A 19040-nucleotide genomic window follows, 5' to 3' on the forward strand; every position below is an offset into this window, starting at 1 on the left:
ATGCCAGGGTGGAGTTCAAGCCCTTTCCCAGAGCAAGAAGGAAAATGTCCTTGGGAAATAAGCAAGACCATGCATAAAAATGCAAATATAGATTACAAACCTTACAGAAATAGATAAAAAGTTTTAAATATATATATTATATATATGTTATATACACTTCCCTATTAAAAAAAGGCCAAAATGAAGAAATAAATAAAATATTTCACTATCAGCTTTTAAAAGGTATTTGAAGCTCCCAGTTAAAATAAAACAAAACAAACTCTTAGCAGGCAGCAGAGGACTGGAATAGTTCACACTGAAGGGATCTAAACAAGATAAATAGGAGGCAGAAGGGGATGACACAGCAGCTCATTAGGAATGGTTCACAGAACAATCTTATCAGTGAAAACATTTTCCCCCTTCGTTTTAAGAACACATTCATTTAATAGGAAAATTAATTCTGAGCCTGGACTAAATGAAGCCTGGAGCCTTTCGGCAGGGATGGAAGGAACTTGTTGGTGTTTGATTTCCAATTTGTGCCCCAGACAAGCCTGGAAACAGCAGAAGTGTTGGATTCAGGTTAAAAATCCATTCTTTAATTATTTCCCTGGTGGGAGCTGTGGGCAGCTGGTGCGCCCTGCTGCTGCCCTGGGGAAAAAGGAGACTGGGGAGCATCCCAGGGAAAATGGGGAGCTGGGAATTAAAGCTTTAATGCTCTTGCTGATGTTTCCTACCACGAAGGCACTGGCGGAACTCCAGAGCTGGTTCTGAGCAGGCTGAGCTGGACTCAGAGCTCCTGGTGGGTCCCTTCCATTCATATCTTGTCAAAGGCCTTGATTGGTTTTGTTTGCTCTGAATAAAATGTGGCATTTTGCACTCTGTTAAAAAAATAAATGCTTCAGTGCCCCAAAATGACAATCTACCATCTAATTTTTACGTTTTTCTGGGACTGAAATACTTGCACCCACTTGAAATTGCAAACTCCAACATTTCATTTTCTTTTTTAAATATGGGCTTCTGCAGGAGCGATGGCAGAGATTCCGAGGGGCCTGGAGCTGGGTTTTCATTTAGATAAGCTGCCCGTGGCCAGAGAGGTTATTTACCTTATCCCCACCATCTCTGGGCCTGGGACAGCTCCTCAGGAGCATCAGCAAGTCTAAATCTTGTGCTGCCAGGGCAGGGGGAGCAGGGAGGAATTATCTGCCATGTCAGACCCTTCAAACATGCAGTAATTCCATAACCATTAGGTTCCTCCAGGGCATTCATCATAGCAGATATTGCAGCAGTTCTTGTCTCCCTCTGCCACAAAACCCGGGAGGAGAGCAGAGCAGAGCAGGCTGCACGAAGCCCAAGGAATAGCAAATTCAAAATTAAACGTATTCTTCTTCTCTCAGAAAAGTTATTCATCCCTTCTTAATCCTAAACTGCTTGAAGAAGAATATTTCCCCGACCTCTTTGCTGCAGTGGGAGCTGCTAGAGACACAAACAGAGCAGCATTTGATCCAGAATTCATTACTGTGATAGGAAAGGGTGAAGTGACTCCATCACTGCACCTCTGACAGCCCAGAGGTGCCAGAATCTCTTTTAGCATCAAACCAAAGAATGATCCATTTATTGCTCTGATTCTCCACTTAGGACTCACTTCAGGAGCCCCCAGCCCTCAAACCTGAACTCTGTGTCTGCATTGAGGGAAATGCTTCACGTGATAATGACCTTAAAAATGATCCCTTTCTTGTGAACAATGAAAATTAACTCCTAAATGAGGAATGGTTCTAACTCCTGGTGGGGAAACTGAGGAGCAAAGCATTTGTGGCTGTTCCCTGCAGGCAGAGTGGGGGTGCTGGCACTGCCCACGGCAGCTCAGGGGCTCCAGATTCATTTCATGTCCCACAAGTTTTCAGTCTGCTGGGTTTGGGTCTCGGACCCAAACATTTTCCAGAATAATTCCAAACCTGTGCAGCTGCCTGTGAGTGACACTCCTGGAGTCAAATCTCATCCCCTCTTTTCCAACCACCCCTTGGTCAGGAAGGGCTGCAAATCCTCTGTGCTCTGCAGAAAATAGGGAAGGAAAAGACACAAAGGAGGTGCCCAAAACTCAGCAACGTGCAAGTTGTGATTTTATAGAATCACAGAATCCCAAAATGGTTTGGGTGGGAAGGACCTCAAAGCCCCTCCAGTGCCACAGCCACGGCAGGGACACCTTCACTGTCCCAGGTGGCTCCGAGCCCCGAAGTCCAGCCTGGCCTGGAGCACTGCCAGGGATGGAGGAGCTGGAAACTTCCACTGTTTCCTTTCTGCTGCAGCAATTCAGTTCTGCTTCTGCAACCTCTCTCTGTTTCCTCTCGGAGTCTGGGTGTTGGGATGACCCCAGGAGTGTGAAATCCTCCTTCTCCCAGCCCTGCAGCCAGAGGAGCAGTCTGAGTGTGCAGGATCAGCTTCTCAAGCTGTTCATTTTCCCTTCTCCAGAACATTCTCTCTCTGCCCTGCTGAGCTCTGGCCAGCAGCTCGGCCATGGCATTCTGTCTGCCCTCAGGGGGTGTTTGCATTTTATACCAAAAACTGCCTGTGCCATGTTTGCAGTAACGTGCCAATATCTGTCATTTCTGTTGGGCAGTGTGTCTGTGCCTTAAACCAACAGAAAAGTGTCACCAGCACAGCAAGACATGGAGGGCAAGGAGAAGGAGAAGAAGGTCAGGACATGCCCAAATCCCTCCATTTTGTCCCCTGTACCCCATTCTAAAAACCCCAAAATTCTACTTTTTCACCCTGTGTTAACTCAACTACCACACTACTCAAACCCTTGTGGTTTCTAATTCCTCACACAGAGTTGGCAGCTTTTTCCACAGGCTAAAATGGAAGCCACAGGTGTTTGTGACCTTGTGCCAGGGTCTGGGGACAGCCAGGGCAGCCAGAGGGATGTGCTGGGCTCCAACAGTTTTCCAGCCCAAACACAGAATGAACAATTCCAGCCCAAACACAGAATGAACAATCCCAGCCCAGGAGAAGCTCCCGGGAGCCTCTGGGCACTGCCAGCACTGCCCTGCAGCAGCTCAGCACTGGGATGCTGCTGGAGCAGCCTGGTGAGACAGAGTAAAAATTTAACAGGATCGAAATGTATTTAGATTTAGGTAAAATGTGCTACTTTTTAGGAGCACGTTCAGGAGCTGGCAGGAGGCACAGCACACCTGGAGCCCGTCGCTGGCAGCAGCCAGGGGAGCATCCAGCATGGCTCAGTGGCAGCAGCGAGGCTTTCTCCAGGGAAATGCCCAGGAGCTGGGCTGGGGATGTGCTCAGAGCAGCCCCAGAGGAACCCAGCCCACCCCTGCCCCATCACTGTCCTGCTGCACACCAGCCTGGGGGCTCCCACAGCCTGCAGGAGAGCAAAGCACTTCTAGAAACTCAGCCAGCTCAAATCTGGCCTGGGTGTGCTGCCAAATCCTCCTTGCACATCCCTGCTTTGCACAAAGGGAAATAAGAGCAAAATCTGGCCCCCAAATTGCCAGCAGCTCTCTGAATGCTAATGCAAGCCTTTCAAATATCCAAGTGCATGCAAAAGCACAGCTCAGGTTTGAAAAACAACCAGAATTGGCTTGAAAATGTCTGCGCTCTCTTTTTCTGGATGCTCCCCAGGCAGAGCACAGCTCCTCCCTCTGGCCAAGGCTGCATCCCAGAGGAAAATCTGGATTTTCCCTGTGCTGGAGCCAGGCCTCACACCTGAGCTCCATCCTCTGTTCTCCATCCAGAAGCTCCTCAGGGGTCAGCAGAGTTTCCCTGGGAAGCAGTTCCTGCCTCCAGGAGGAGTTTGACGTGTCAGGGGCTTGTCACATCCCAGGGAAGGCTTTTTCAGAGTTATTCCAGCAGAGCCCACACCTCCTCTGCCATGGTCCCAGAGCTGGGGTGACCATAGAAAAGCCAGTGGCCAGCAGGTTGGAAAGTTTCTTTCACAGACTTCTGATTGTTTTTATTATTATCATGTGCAGCTCTTATCCCTTAGCACTTTATATCAGCAGTAATTTTAATTAAGCTTCCCAATGTCATGGTTTTCATTCAAGTCCATTGTTCCACTAAACCAGTGCCAGCTCATGTTTTTAAAAAATTGATGAACACCTCTTTGGGATTTGTACACCAGGCAGAAGCTGTGCAGCTGCCTTAGGGTTGTCAGTCCAGACACAAATATTCACATTGTGGCAACAAAAACACCCAGGAATTCTGTTCTACAGGATAGCAACCTGCATGGCAATTAACCAGCAATTAATCACTTTAAAATCTATTCAGCTAACCACTTTGAGGATGGATTGATTATTTATTTGGATTTTTAAACACTTGAAACAGCCCCCAGCCCCAGCTTCCCTGTGCTGGTGCTCCTTAGCAAGGAGGGAACCCTGACTGAGCTTTCAGACACATTTTAGGGCCCCATTTGGAGAATAATGCACATTCACAAGTATCTCACATTCCATCAGCACAGCTTCCCCTTCCCTGCTTATTTTGCATTTCATTTTTCTTCACTGAGTCAAATGGGGCTAGAATATCCCATCTCTGAGAGGGAGCAAATGTCCCATCAAGCAAAACAGGAATTTGTGGATGAACTTGTGCTCTCCAGACCAGTTCCTCCACAGATAAATAAACCACAGGGAAATTCAGGTTATCAAGTAATTCTCATGGCTTTGATAGACTAGAAATGGAAAATGTGAAAGGAAAATTATCTCCAAGTAGTTTAAAGTGACTGTAGAAATAAACTAGCTTTTTGAAATGATAAAATACACAATGATATTTCTATATAAATTCTGATTTTTATATTTATTAACAACAAGCATTTAAACTTCCACACCCTCACCTTGGATCCCTTTTAAAAATTATGTAAAACAGGATTTTCCAAAGAATTTACAAAAAAATTCAAGAGAAGAAGGAAAATGGGCAGAGTGCTCTCCCACAGGCTCATAGTTCCTTTTTCCAGCAGGCTTTCCTCTCTGTAGCATCCTGTGATCAAAATAAGAACCACAGTGGCACCTTCCAGACTGCAGAGAAATCATTACACTGGCAGATTTGCAGGATCCCATTATCAGGACTTATCAAATATCTGCATTTATATTGGAAAATAGGAAATTGCTGTTGAAAATGAGGCAGAAAGGCCAGGATGGGAGGCATTTTACCCATGCAAAATTCAGGTTACATTCTACCAGCCACATTTCTTTCCCTCTTTAGGAACACAGACACACAGCTCGGGGTCCTGGTGCACCCTGCAAGGCGTGACCAAGGTCTGGCCATCTGTGGCCAAGGTTGTCCTGCCTTTCTGTGGGACAGGGAGGGAACAAAGGCACATTTGGGCTCACCTGAGCTGCCACTGGCTCCATGAGTTAATGGCTCTTGCTCCAAGCCACGGGTTTAAAGCTCCTCTGCTCTGCCAGACCTGAAACCCTGTTCATACAGCCAGCCTGGAATAACCCTCACTCCCTCAGAGACTAACCCATTCCTTCAGCATCCCTGGCTCTTTTATCCCATTTTCCCAGGTGTTTTCTGTCAGGGGCTGCACTCAACCCCTCCCAGGTGCTCCTGTTTGAGTCCAGGGGAGCTTTGAGCCATGAAAACCAAGCTTGGGAAGCTTTTGGAGCCAGCAGAAATCCAGGGATGACATTATCATTCCCAAAAGGGAATTTAAATTTTCCAAAACTTTTTTTGGCATCCAGACTCCAGGGTACCACAAGAGCCAACTGCAGCACTGATTTTGGGATGTTTTAAGCTAAACCCAGTTGATGACTGGTACCTGAACTGGTGGTTTTTGCTCAGCTCTCCTCCTTCTCTGCCTTCACAAGCTGCCCTCAATGTCCTGGGCATCCCATAAGGGATCAATTGATTGATCCCCTGAGGGATCAATCACCATTTCACACCAGGGTGTCCCTGCCAGGACATGGGGATCAGCTTTAAGCTCCATTCCTACCCAACCCAACCCAACCTAACCCAACCCAACCCATTCCAGCAGCCTTTGGTTCTACAGATTGCAAACATGGTGACGAAAACCAGAAATGATCCTCTTCCAAAAACCACAGAGATGGAAGAATAAGCCCAGCCTCTCCTGATCCCTCCTGGGCCAGCAGATCTGCTGGCAGAGGAGCAGGAGGATTCTCCTGAGCCCTGAGCCCCAGCCCACAGCTCCCAGGTGGGCAGAGGGGAGCTGTAAATCCTCTCTTCAGGCACTTGGCAGAACTAATCTCCTTTAATCTGCTCTCTTTATGGCACCTCCTTGGGCTGACAAAAGTGTGATTTATGGACTGTCAGCAAAGTCCACAAGGCCAATATCTTCCTCCAGGAGTTCCCTTCCTCCAGCAGCTGCCAGTGACCAGGGAGGGGATTTAAAGGCAGCATTTCACTCACCGGAGCCTCAGAGCTGCTCAGTGTTCCAGCAGCAGCAGCCTTCTAAGGCAATAAAAATGCACGTGTATTGGGTAAATTAATAAAAAATTAGGGCACTGCTTTGTTGGAGTGCTTTTCCTGTGAGGAGAGTGGAGCAGGGCATGGAAAGCTCAGCTGGGAGCTGTGGGGAGGTGTTTGTGCACCCCTGGCCCCCTGGCAGAGGCAGGGACTTGCAGCACAGCATCCTTTATCAGAATGATCAGGGGTATCACATCACCCCATGCCTGCAGCAGTTTATCCTTTATCAGACTGATCAGGGGTATTCCCTCCCCTGCCTGCTCTCCAGGGAAGGGTTTTTGTGCTTCTTGTGCAGCAGTTACATTTAGAGGCTGGAAAGAGAAGAGGCCCTTGAAGATTCAGAGGGTAAAAATAATTACCTGTGATTCCGAAAATCAATATCATTTTTTAACCAATCTGGCAAGACCGCGTCCAACTAATTAGTTAAGGAAAAAATTATTTATGTAAGATTAGGACTTAAATGTCTCCAATAAGATATTCATTGCCACAGTATTGAGGGGGCAATTGTGAAGTATTAACTGACTTAGCACAAACAGAAAACAACAACTATTCTGATTTGAAGGAAGTCAACAAGAGAGGAGAAAGACTTTTTACAAGAGCATGGAGTGACAGGACAAGGGGGAACTGCTGCACAGTGACAGGGGGCAGGGACAGATGGAATATTGGGCAGGAATTGTTCCCTGGGAGGGTGTGAGGCCCTGGCACAGGTGCCCAGAGCAGCTGGGGCTGCCCCTGGATCCCTGGCAGTGCCCAAGGCCAGGCTGGACACTGGGGCTGGAGCAGCTGGGACAGTGGAAGGTGGGAACAAATCATCTTTAATGTCCCTTCCACCCCAGAGCAGTGTGAGGTTTTATGAATAACCTGAGGAAGGATATATATTCCTTCCAGGAATAACCTGGAAGGAACTCACAGGGATCACCAAGGTTTAAGGTCCTTCCAACCCAAACCATTCCACAGTTCTGTGACTGTACAGACCAAAACTGAGTTACAGCCAGACCGAGTGACTGACCCGGGGTCACACAGACCATGTGCAGCAGAGGCAAAGCCAGCAGCAGCATGTTCCAGAGCAATGTGCTCATTAACCCCCAGCTCATCCCTCCTCTCCCCATCCCTGAGCCGTTCTTTCCGTGCCTCAGGGACAGAATTCCAGTGCAGTTCCACAGCCTGTTCAGCATCTCATCCCAAAGGGCTCCTTGCCTTCCCTGAGTAAAGCCATTCCCATGCACACGAGCCTCTGCACAGCTGCTCCCTGGGTGAGAAACATTTCAGAACATGCCCCCTGCGAGGGGAGAAGCAGCTGCCCCCCTTTCCTCCTACATGTGTATTTTGCATCTGTAAACCATAAACATATGATAAAAGCACTGCAAACCTCGGTGGAGCTCGGAGGCAAAACCGATCTGTTTTGCTCTGCCAGTTTGAAAATGGTTTTCTTGATGAAACTCATGAGTCTGCTGGAGACTGAGACACAGATGGATGAGCTGAGCATATGATAAACCTGCTGCATGAGTTTCTAGTTAATTGCCCATCATCTTTTTTGTCTCCCCATAAAACATTTCACGCCCACCTTGCACAGTAAAGGTAACCCGAGTGTCACAAACCATTTGTCTCCTGTGCTGCCCTGCTGCACTCCCCGAGCTCCCGTGCTGAGAGCCGTGGAGACAAGACAGAGCTGCTGAACCCTGCTGCAGATGAGGCACGCTGCAGCTTTGATCAAATGATCTCCATTCTCTAATGAGAAGAAACACCTCCCAGAGTCATTTGCATGCTAATATCTTTATTTCTAAGACAATGAGCCGCCAGTCAGCACCGACACTGCCTCTCCATGAGCCAAGGGTGGAGAGAGGCCAAGGAACCAAGTCCCTTCCCCTGGGCACAGAGGGGACTTGGGGCACAGAGAGGGGCAGAGGGGTCCAGGACAAGAAGCATTCCCTGGTGAGAGCCCATCACTGCTGGACTGTGCAGGGCCAGGAGCTGGACTTGGGGATCCCTGGGAGCTCCTTCCAGCTCAGGATATCCATAAAATCTCACACTGCTCTGGGGTGGAAGGGACATTAAAGATCATTTGTGGCAGGGACACCTCCCACTGCCCCAGGTGCTCCAGCCCCAGTGTCCAGCCTGGCCTTGGGCACTGCCAGGGATCCAGGGCAGCCCCAGCTGCTCTGGGCACTTGTGCCAGGGCTGCCCACCCTCAAGGGAAGGATTTCATCCCAACATTTAATCTAAACCTACCACTCTCAGCCTTAAACCATTCCCCTTGTCAGCAGTGCCTCTATCCTTTCTGGATTTCTGCAATCACATTTTCCATCCTGCCCTGCCCTCGGAGCTGCTGTTGCAGCAGGGTCAGGGTGCCAGGCAGGGGGCTGGTGCTGCAGGTACCCAGAGCTCCCCACACCGTTCATCACCCCTGCATTCCCCTCTCCCTCCCTTTTTATTTTCACTGGGGGACAAAAGCTCCCAGAGGTAGGTCATTTCAGGGCAGCACTGACAAAGACAAAACGCTGGCAACCAGCACAGCTCTGAACGTGCCCTCAGAAAGCTCTGCTGGTGTTCTGCTCCTCCCTGCCACAGCTCGGGGGCAAACAGTGTCACTCTGCTGCAGTGCTGGGACTTGTCCTGCCTCCCGACATCCCTGCTTGTCTGAGCTGAGCGATTCTGGTGGGCAGCACTCACTGAGCAAAGGGAAAAGGGAGGGAAGGAAACCTCCTTTGCACTGAGTCAGTTCAGAGCAGCTGGAAATGGAGCTTTCAGAAAAATTTTTTTCACTGAAAGAATAACAAAATACTGGAATTGTCTTCCCGGGGAGGTGGTGGAATCACCATCTCTGGATGTGTTTAAAAGAAGACTGGACGTGGCACTTGGTGCTATGGTCTATTGAGGTGTCAGGGCATGGGTTGGACTTGATGATCTTAGAGGTCTCTTCCAACCTCATCATTCTGTGATTCTGTGGCTCTGTGACTCTGTGATTCAGGGATTCTGTGACTCTGTGACTCTGTGATTCAGTGATTCCGTGATTCTGTGACTCTGTGACTCTGTGATTCTCTGATTCTGTGAGTCAGTGATTCTCTGATTCTGTGAGTCAGTGATTCTGTGATTCAGTGATTCAGTGATTCCGTGACTCTGTGATTCAGGGATTCTGTGACTCTGTGAAGCCTTTCCTCCATCAGAGCAGGCCCTCTGGAAAGCCCCAAACCCTCCAGAGGTGGCAGAGCTTCCCAGCAAGCTCCTCCTGAGCAATGGAGCCTGGGAGGAGAAAGGAGCAAAGCCCATGGGCAGCTAAAGGAATTAGCCCCACTTTCCCCAGCGTGTTTTCCAGTTCCTGGCCCTGATTTACAGGATGGAAATCTCCAGCAGAGAGATGTTCCCTGCTCCCCTCAGGGCACAGCTTGCCTTTCCCTGCCCGGAGCAGCAGAGAGCAGAGAGATGCCAGCACAGGGCTCCTGCTCTTGAAAAGCTGCTGGGAACAAGGAGGATTCTGCTGAACACCTAATTTTGGAATTTGCTGAATAGCAGCAGAAACGGCTCAGGGAAGAGGAACAAACTCTTCCAACATCACCGTGCAGCCTCTGCTGAGGCATTAACAACACCACAGATCACACAAGTGGGACCTGGATTTGTTGTATTGGGTTCTATATATATAATATTGATTATATTTTGTTATAGTGGCAGCTCTCCAGAGGGACTCACACAAAGTCTTCACCTTGCTAATGAAGCTGGTATTTATTATATCCGAGCATGCAGACACATTTTGTTGATTTTGGTTATGTACTTATGGGTTTGTGTCCTTACAGCTCTCAGTGCATTAAAATTGCATGGTTGCACTGCCCATTTGATATTTCACCTCTTTTTTTAGCCTAAACCTTAGTTTTACTCTTTGAAAATACAAGAATAATATCCAAAGGTAAAAATTATATTTATCTAAGACTATGAGTGTTATAACCACTTGAGAAGTGATGGAAATTATTAAAACCACTCCTGTCCTGATATAAGGCCAAGAATGGAAATAATCTTGTTAGCAAGGAATTAGAAAGCCTCTCCCTCTCTCAGGTTTCTGCAGAAGTGCCTCAGAGATGCTCATTTTTCCCCATGGACCTGAGAAGAGCCATTCCACACGCTCTGTTTTTCTTTCTGACTGCATTAAAACAAACACTCAATGGAGGAAGTTTTTCCCCATCTCTTTCAAAAGGCTGCCACCATATGGGGGATTGGTTTTAATACAAGGCTCAGTTTGGGATTGGTTTTAATGCAAGGCTTAGTTTGGGACTGGCTTTAATACAAGGCTTAGTTTGGGACTGGTTTTAATGCAAGGCTTAGTTTGGGGTTGGTTTTAATACAAGGCTTAGTTTGGGATTGGGTTTAATACAAGGCTTAGTTTGGGATTGGGTTTAATACAAGGCTTAGTTTGGGATTGGTTTTAATACAAGGCTTAGTTTGGGATTGGGTTTAATACAAGGTTTAGTTTGGGATTTTTCAGGTAGAGCAAAACCAGCTCAGCCTTGGGCCCAGGAGGGGAACGACCCTGGGAATTGTGGCACAGAAAAGCTCTGTCCCACAGAGAGCTGGGATTACCTTCCCCTCTCTAAACCTGCACTTACTGCTCCACATGGCATTGTTTTTGTTCACGTCTCACCCATTTGTGTCACACATCTCTGTGGGTTTGGCACTGCAGCATTCCAGCTCTGCTTGAGGGGACAGATCCTTGTCACCAACTCTATTCCCTTCTCTGGCACTGCTCCATGGAAGGTGGCCCTGCCCATGGCAGGGTGGAATCAGATCAATTTAAGGTCTCTGCCACCCCAAACCATTGTGCCACTCAGTTATTCTATGGCAAAATGAGCTCACCTGCCCAGCAGGAATGTGAGGATATCCTGGATCCAGAGGAATGGCATTCCCAATCCATGCACAGCAGTGGGTGAGCAGTGCAAGCTCTAACTAACTCTGAAAAGAAACATGATCCAAGGTAAAACACATTGTCTTTCTATGGGAATGAAGAATTAAAATGAAGAAAATGAGAGCAGGTCAAATGAGGGAAGCATAAAGCCTTTTGTTACATTAGAATTTCTCCACCAGATCTGACACTATTCCACACTGGAGCACATCAGCTGAAGAACCAACCCCAAAATAGTACTTGAATTTGATAAATAAAATAAATCCCCATCTCTCAGTGGAACAGATTAAGCCAGAGGTTCTCCCTGTCAAGCTATAAATGCCATGTGAAGATCAAGTTCCCATCTCACATAAGTGCTTGTCCAACAAAGCACACCAGGGCCTTCCCAGGGCACTTAAACAGAGCCAGAACCTGCAAATAATCCTGCTCTCAAATTTAATTCTTCCTGCAGGCAGGGCAGTGCCACAACCCTTCCCTTGTCCAACAAGCACAGAGCCTTGCTGAAGCCCAGAGCTGGAGCTGCTCCCCCAGTTCAGGTCATTTCCAGGACGTTCTGCCCTGCAGGTCCCACCCCCGTGTCCATGCAGGACCTCTGGGCACCCCTGTTCTTGCAGAGCTTTGGAACAAGAACTGCACTGAGCAAAAAAAGGCTGAGCAAGCCAGACTGGCAGAGCCAGGCCCCAATTCTCCTGCAAAGCAGGAATCCAGGGATGGTTCCGTGCAGGCAGCACCCTGTTGGGGCATTTCTGAGAGACAGAGGGCATGATTTATGTTTGGAATGAGATTTGAGCCACTCCAGCCAAGGACTCAGATCTCGGCCTTGCAAGGCCTCCAAGCCTGTGACACAGTTAGAAATTAAGAGTTTGTGGCACAGTTAGAAATTAGGAGTTTGTGGCACAGTTAGAAATGAAAAGTTTGTGGCACAGTTAGAAATGAAAAGTTTGTGGCACAGTTAGAAATTAGGAGTTTGTGGCACAGTTAGAAATTGGGAGTTTGTGGCACAGTTAGAAATTAGGAGTTTGTGGCACAGTTAGAAATTGGGAGTTTGTGGCACAGTTAGAAATTATATTAATGTGTGATGGGGGGCACTGGGCTGTCTGGGTGTGAAGTAGTATGGGTTGCTAGTGTGCGGTTTAGGCCACCTTAAGACAAAGATAAACAATGTTAGCTTGCCAATGAGAGTGCCTTTGTAAACTATATAGAAGTGTATATAAACTGCCATCTTCTCTCTAATAAACAGAGAATGCTAATTAACCATATTGGTTTGACGTGTGTTTGTCCTGTCCAGCTTTCCTGTCTTATGAGGAGCCTGGGTTTGGCACCCTGCACAGGGAGGGGTTCAAGAGGCAGCACAGCCTCTGGGAATCCAATTCTCTCCTCCTTACCATTCTCCCAAGAGTCACTCCAGTGTCAGAGAGGGCTGAGGAACATGCAGCTTGAGGCAGGAACGTGGGCAAATACAGGACTTGGCCTCACAGGGAGGAAAAAGGGGACTCACATCACCCCGGGTCAGTCCTGGAGCTATTCTGGATGCAGAGTGAGCACACCAGGATAAAAATGATGGCTGAATCTGAGCAATTCATTCCTTGAGCCATAATTATGTGAATGGGAAGGTATTTTTTCCTGCACCTTTCTTGGCCCAGCAAGCTGTTGGAAATAAGATATCATAGCTTTTCCTGGGGATCCCTCTAGCTCTAAATATGTATTGGAGGAGATATTTCTGGGGTTGTATGGAAAAGCATCTCCTGCACACTGTAATTGATCTCTGTTGATCCCCACAGCTGAGAACATGGCCCTGTTCTCCCTCATTTCCCTTCCTGCCAGACACACCTGGATCTTTCTGTCCACAGCAGAAAGCTGCCTGGCCCTCTCAAATGTCAGGGGGCATCACTGAGATTTTTATTGGATTCCTGTAGTGCCACTGGATGCTACTAACAGTGATATCCCAGCCTGAGGTTTTGCTTGCCTCATAAATTCAAAGTTTTCTTTCACAGCAGATGTGGAGCCTGTGTGCTGTGCTACTCTGGAATAGAAGACAATGAAAGTAATAAATTAAATATATTCAGATCATTTTACCTGGATCTGGCTCCACCAGTTCTCTTGAAGCTTGGTGCTGTTGGAACACTGCTGATGCCTCCACTGCAGTCAGGGACTGAAAAAGGAGGGGCAAACGAGGAAAAGAGGCATTTTCCCAGCCCCAGGAATGAGCTGAGTGTGCCCAGCTCCATGCTGAGCTCCAGCAGCTCAGGCCAGAGCTGTAAAACACTTGGGCTGCATAAACTCCTGGCTTTTCCTCACACACAAAGGAGGATTTTACCACAGAGCAGCTGCTGATGCCAAGGCAACTGGAAAGATAAGGAGTGAGAGGAAAAGTTATTACATTTAAAATGTTATCATTAACAACAACAGGTTTAAAAAAAAACATCATAAACTATTGCCTGCCATGCTCCCTTCCCACTGCCGTGGAACCAGCAAATGTTCCGGATGGTCCTGCTGACTGTGGAGCTTAAATGAGGTTTTATCTCCACTAAGTGTTTATTTCACTCTCCATAAAGTAAAAGGCACCACAGTTTAGAAATAATGCATTCCCAGCCCGGAGTATTATGGGGAACCCATTATTTTTATTGCTTTCTGTGTAAAGGATATTTCATATTTAGGGAACGGAGCTGTTCCCAAATAAATAAGGAGGTAGGAGCTGCATTAAAGCCTTGGTGCAAAATACCCATCCAATTATGAGCCAGGCAATGCAGGAGTGCATTGCACCTGCTCCCAGAGGTTTTATAGCCCTGAGAACAATCCCTTATTTGCATGTGCAATTACTGCAGTTGCATTTGCAATTACATCAATTGTCCAATTACATCAGCTGTGTTTCCAATGAGCTAAAAGAAAAAAAAAATAAAGTACTCATTGCTCTTTGCTGTAATAAAAATGTGATTTGCATTCACAGAAAAAAAAGGTTTCTGTTTGTTGGGAGATGAAATTAGACTACCTTGGGGTACTCTGATTTTTTTGCATGAAGCCTAAGTATTTCTGTGATATTAAAAAAGGTTGGAGCTGTTTGATAACTTGAGACTGCACAGTAATTTCTTCTCTTGGGCCACTGTAATTACTGTGCAGTTTTCCATTGTCATCAGAGAAATTATTTTACATTTAGAATTAATAGGATACAGTCTCGGGGCCAGATCCCTTAAAGCTTTCTTTTCCTAATAACTTAGATCATTAGGAGTCACATATATTCCATTTCTCAGAAATGTGCAAATGAAAGAAGTCTGAATTCCGAGCTAGGATTCTCTTTCCAGCATTACCAGCATCTGCTCTTTCTAATAACTCCACAGGTGGTAGGAAATCCCTTAATCTGCTCATCACCAATTTCCACGTGTGAAATGAGAGCTTCTGAAAGTGCAGCAACAATCAGAAAAATATAGAAATGGAATCCTGGATTTTTTAAGTGTATGGAACATTTTTAAGTGTATGGAGGATTTTCAGCTCTTACTTTAACAGTTTATGAATATAAAGTTTTGCTTATTTTCATCAGTGCTGCATAAAGGCTGTGATTTTCCCTGTGCTGCAAATTTGGGCATCAGCAGAGAGGAATTTCAGTGAGATGTTCCCAAGCCTCTCCCCATCCCCACGCTGAGGTTGTGCAGGGGACAAGGGGAGCTGGGTGCTGCAGGGCCGCCCTGGCCCCTGGAAATCCCTTGATTTTGGGCTGCTTTGCATTTTTGCTAAACCCACGACAGGAGGTGACCGGTGCAGATGTGGCCAAGCCACCATCCATGTGCAGCTGAACCTGGATATCCATGAAGATATCATGGATATCAGCTGGATATCCATGAAGAATTTCCTCAGGGGATGCTGGAACTCCTGTGCAGGTCCTGCTCCCACACCCACAGGGATAAAATCTAACCCCACATTAAAATCTGAACGTTAAAGAAGAAAATAAATCTGCTTTGGTAGATGAATGTTGCGCCTGGAGGAAGCAGAGCCTGCTCTCTCCTGAACAAAACCGACCCAGCCTCTGATTTGCTTTTCCTCTCCTCGGAAACAGATGGGAAAAACTCTGGGGAAGGGAAGAGCTGGCTGTGGGTGTCATCTGTGTGTCAGCTAAATTCAGGCTCCTGGTGAGATCAGCCTAACCAGGGCAGACAGGCTCTCTCTGCTGCCTCTACACCTCGAGCTAGGGAAATAAGAAAGGTGGTTTGGCACTGCCAGAGCCTTCCCAGGCTTTGGCACTTTTAAATGAATGTACATTGATTAATGGCCTGAAAAACTGAAAATGGCCTGGAAAACTGACTCTTGGAAAAGCTAGGAAAGCTTATTTAATTGCTACTTCAGGTCCAAAAGTAAACTAACACCTCTGTTACAGAAGTTGCTCAGTTTTAACCTCATCAGAGGCTCAGGGGTATCCTCCTCCTGCACAGTGTTTATCTTTTGTTACTTTTCCTATTCCAAAAGCATTGTTAATTTTCCTATTTGCTGCTTTCAGATGTGTTTTTCTCTTTCCATTACATAACAGCACACACTGAAGTTAAACACAAGGCAACAGCAGGAACAGATCTGTGACCAAAGCTCAGCTATTTCCACCCAAAGCTGCTGCCTCTCCCCCCACCCAGCAGACACCTCAAGCAGCTCTACTCTAGAGAGCTCATTCAAACCATGAATTAGACCTTGGGAGGAAGTTTTTCACTGGTGAAAGTGAAATGTTTTACTTCCTTTGAAATCACTCTCCTTTTACTCTGAGATCATTAAAAGCGGCGGGATCGAACAACTCCCACGTAAAACCCAGAGCTCTCAGCTGAGTTACAGCCCCAGAAGTGGAGTTTGTAAGCACTTGCAGTAATTCCTGCACTCCAGCTGTGTTGGAGAGGTTTCCAAAGAACCCTTTATTAACAGTGAGAGTGTCCCTGTGCCCTCTTCAGATGCTGAGGATGGTGCTTCACACGCCAGCGCTGGCCCTGGTGCCGGTGGCTCTCTGGAGATGTTCAGGGTGCAGATTCCTCCTTCCCTGAAGAACAGAAAAAACCCACAGCACAAAAGAGTTAATGCCAGAATGTTGGAATTCAAAACACCCTCAGACATTTTTGGAGGTTTCGGGCCCAGGTCAGAAGCATTTGAGACCCTGGCAGGCAGCTGGAAACAGCTGTGATTTTGGGTTTGAGCCATGGAATGATTTACCAACCTTGCAGGGAGAACAAGAAGTCACAAAAGTTTAGATATTACAGTAGTCACAAAGTAGAGGGAAGAATTTTTGAGTGCTGTACAGGGGGTTTTGGTTTTGTACATGGGGGTCAGAGGTTTTAAGATGGATTTGGGATTTGAGCCTGCCCTGTCCTCCCTCTTTCTCCTTCCTTACCTCCATGTTCTTGGTGATGTTGGCACTCCCAGATTGGTTTAGAGTAGAAAGGCACCATTTAATATAGGTAATAGGCATTGGGAAAAACTGTAAACATGTAACACGTAATGTACCATATAAAAGAGAGCAGCAGCCCTGGGTGGGAGAGAAGAAGCAGTCGGGGTCAGAGAGGATGTCAGGGTGTGTGTGTGCCTCTGCCTGAGCTGTGAGCAAACCACAGCAGCCCCAGGAGAAAATCTTTGAGATAACTTGCAATAAACTGCCCTGAGACCAACACCAGAGACTGCTGAGCCTTTCTGTGGAAGCTCGGGTTGGAGGAGAGACTTTTCCAGCACACGGAGCCACCCCTGACCTAGAGGTGAGCTCTGCCACCAGAACATCTTTTTACTTAGTCTGACAAAGGTACTGAGGAGCAAGAATCAGTTTTTATAGTAGAAAATGGGGTAGGTTTGGAAATATTTCTGAAAACAATAATTTCTCTTGGTGATAACATTCATTCTTGTCTCCAGTCACATTTTGTTTTCGTGTGTAATTTGTGTGTAACTGTATACAGGGCTCAGATTTCAAACCTAAACAGCAAATGTCATAAATAAAGACCTTCACAGAAAAAAAGAAATGCAGCAGCAAAGTGCTTTAATTTGTATTTGCCAGTTCTGGGAACAATTGCTGTGGATGAATGCCTGGCTCTTTCTGTCAGGGAAACTTTGCTATTAATTCCTCAGCCTGAGAACAATTCTCCACTTAGCAAAGAGCTTTGGGGTATTAAAGCTGGGACAGCAGTTTTACAGCAAGCATCCACAGAGGATGGGCCAGCAGAATTGTTGGGTGTTTGCTTGGAAGATGGAAACCCATCCCAGAGCCAGACCCAGTCATGGCTAACATGGCAAACATCACCTGAAATTCATTAACATCCTACTGAACAATATTATTTTCATTCTTTCCCTTGCCCAACTCTCCTGTCCCCTTTTCCCTTCACATCATCAGCTGCTTCCAGCCCAACATGTCCCACACCGGGTCTGTGTTTGAACCCCTGAGACAAATGGGTTAATTGGGCTTTATTTAGTTCCATGCAAAGACAGAAGCTCTAGAAACCACTGAAAGCTCCTGGGAGACGCTCCCTATTTTTATGTTAAATTCACTTTATGAGCAGCAATATAGAGGGGAAGTATTTAATTAAATAACAAGGCTTCTCTAGACATTAAACATTTGGCTTTGAGCAAATTAAATGGATAAACTCAGACCCAGTGTGGAAGAACTGGACTGACACACAAACCCACTGTGCAGTCTAGGAAACAAGCTGGAAAATCAAGAGTTCAATATTAAATGTACAGAGTTGTCCAGCACTGAAGATTTCAACACAAATCATGTGGAACATTTATGACTTGGAGGATTTCTTATTTCTGACTCAGTTTCAGCAGCACTAAATGAAGGACTATTTAGTGATGAATTTGTAAAAAGGAAGCCGTTTAAAATGCTATGCATTAAGAACTTAAGTTGACCATCCCCTTTTCTTGCCCTCTGCCTTCTGAGCTCTCTTATTGGAAAACCAGATTTCCATTAATAAAATAAATTTATTTCACTCTGTCTGTTGAGCAAGAAAAAAGCTTTGTGCAACTCCCAGCTGTGGCTTTGAGATACTGCTGCTCCCCAGTTCTTGGCAACTTCTCTCCCTTATTAACATGCCTATTTTTATAATATTTTATGGTGTCTCAGTGTCACTGGGTGCCCTGCAGAGGTTTGGTGAGCACTGTTGCATTCGTAGGTTCTTTTCTCACATTTTTGATCCTTGGAGCTGCTCGAGGTCATCCCTGAGTGCAGAAAGCCAAGCTGGGTGCTGAGATTGTTTGCCAAAAATAAATATCAGCAAGAACTGAAGAGAAACCCATGGATGCCAGGGCTGCAGGGAAAGGGAGGGCCTGTACAGTTATTTTTTATATTATATGCTGCACAGCCCACAGGGGCAAAGGTGGACACACATCAGCCAACCCACGTCCTTCCCAAGCCTTTCCTGCACCAGCTGGCACAGAATAAATTTCCAGGCAAATCCCAGCAAAAATTATGGAAATTGCTTCTCCTACCACAGCACGAGGGAAATGCAAAGCCTGTGTTGTCCCATCCAACTGGTAGTGACAACTTTAGCACCCAAAAATAAGTTGTGAGAAAGGAGGGAAAGGAAGAACCATCTGAGCTGACTTACGTGAGTGCTTTTTTTGGCTTGGAACAGGAATTATTGCCAACAAACCCCCACATTCTGACAGCCAAGGCCACACCAACCTGCAAAACAAAGCCCAGTGACACAGATTGAAGTTTCTTAAAAATCAGGGAAGGAAAAAATGGTGGTACATCCATGGTCCAAATGAACTTTTACTCTTATCCTTTGTCCAACAATCAGGAGTT

General features: G+C 46.5%; 1 protein-coding gene across 1 annotated transcript in view; it reads right to left on the minus strand.

Moving 5' to 3' along the window:
• The window catches only part of LOC110469858 (uncharacterized), a 102191-nt gene that overhangs the window by 18896 nt on the left and 64255 nt on the right, over positions 1-19040 (minus strand). Inside the window, exons 12-14 of the mRNA XM_085590243.1 lie at positions 18841-18917; positions 13367-16295; positions 11245-11340 (exon numbers count right to left, since the gene is read on the minus strand). The gene's annotated coding sequence lies outside the window, so the exon portion shown is untranslated. The remainder of the gene's footprint in view (positions 1-11244; positions 11341-13366; positions 16296-18840; positions 18918-19040) is intronic.

This window comes from Lonchura striata, chromosome 12 (assembly GCF_050655825.1).
Source record: "Lonchura striata isolate lonStrDom1 chromosome 12, ASM5065582v1, whole genome shotgun sequence".
Taxonomy (NCBI): domain Eukaryota; kingdom Metazoa; phylum Chordata; class Aves; order Passeriformes; family Estrildidae; genus Lonchura; species Lonchura striata.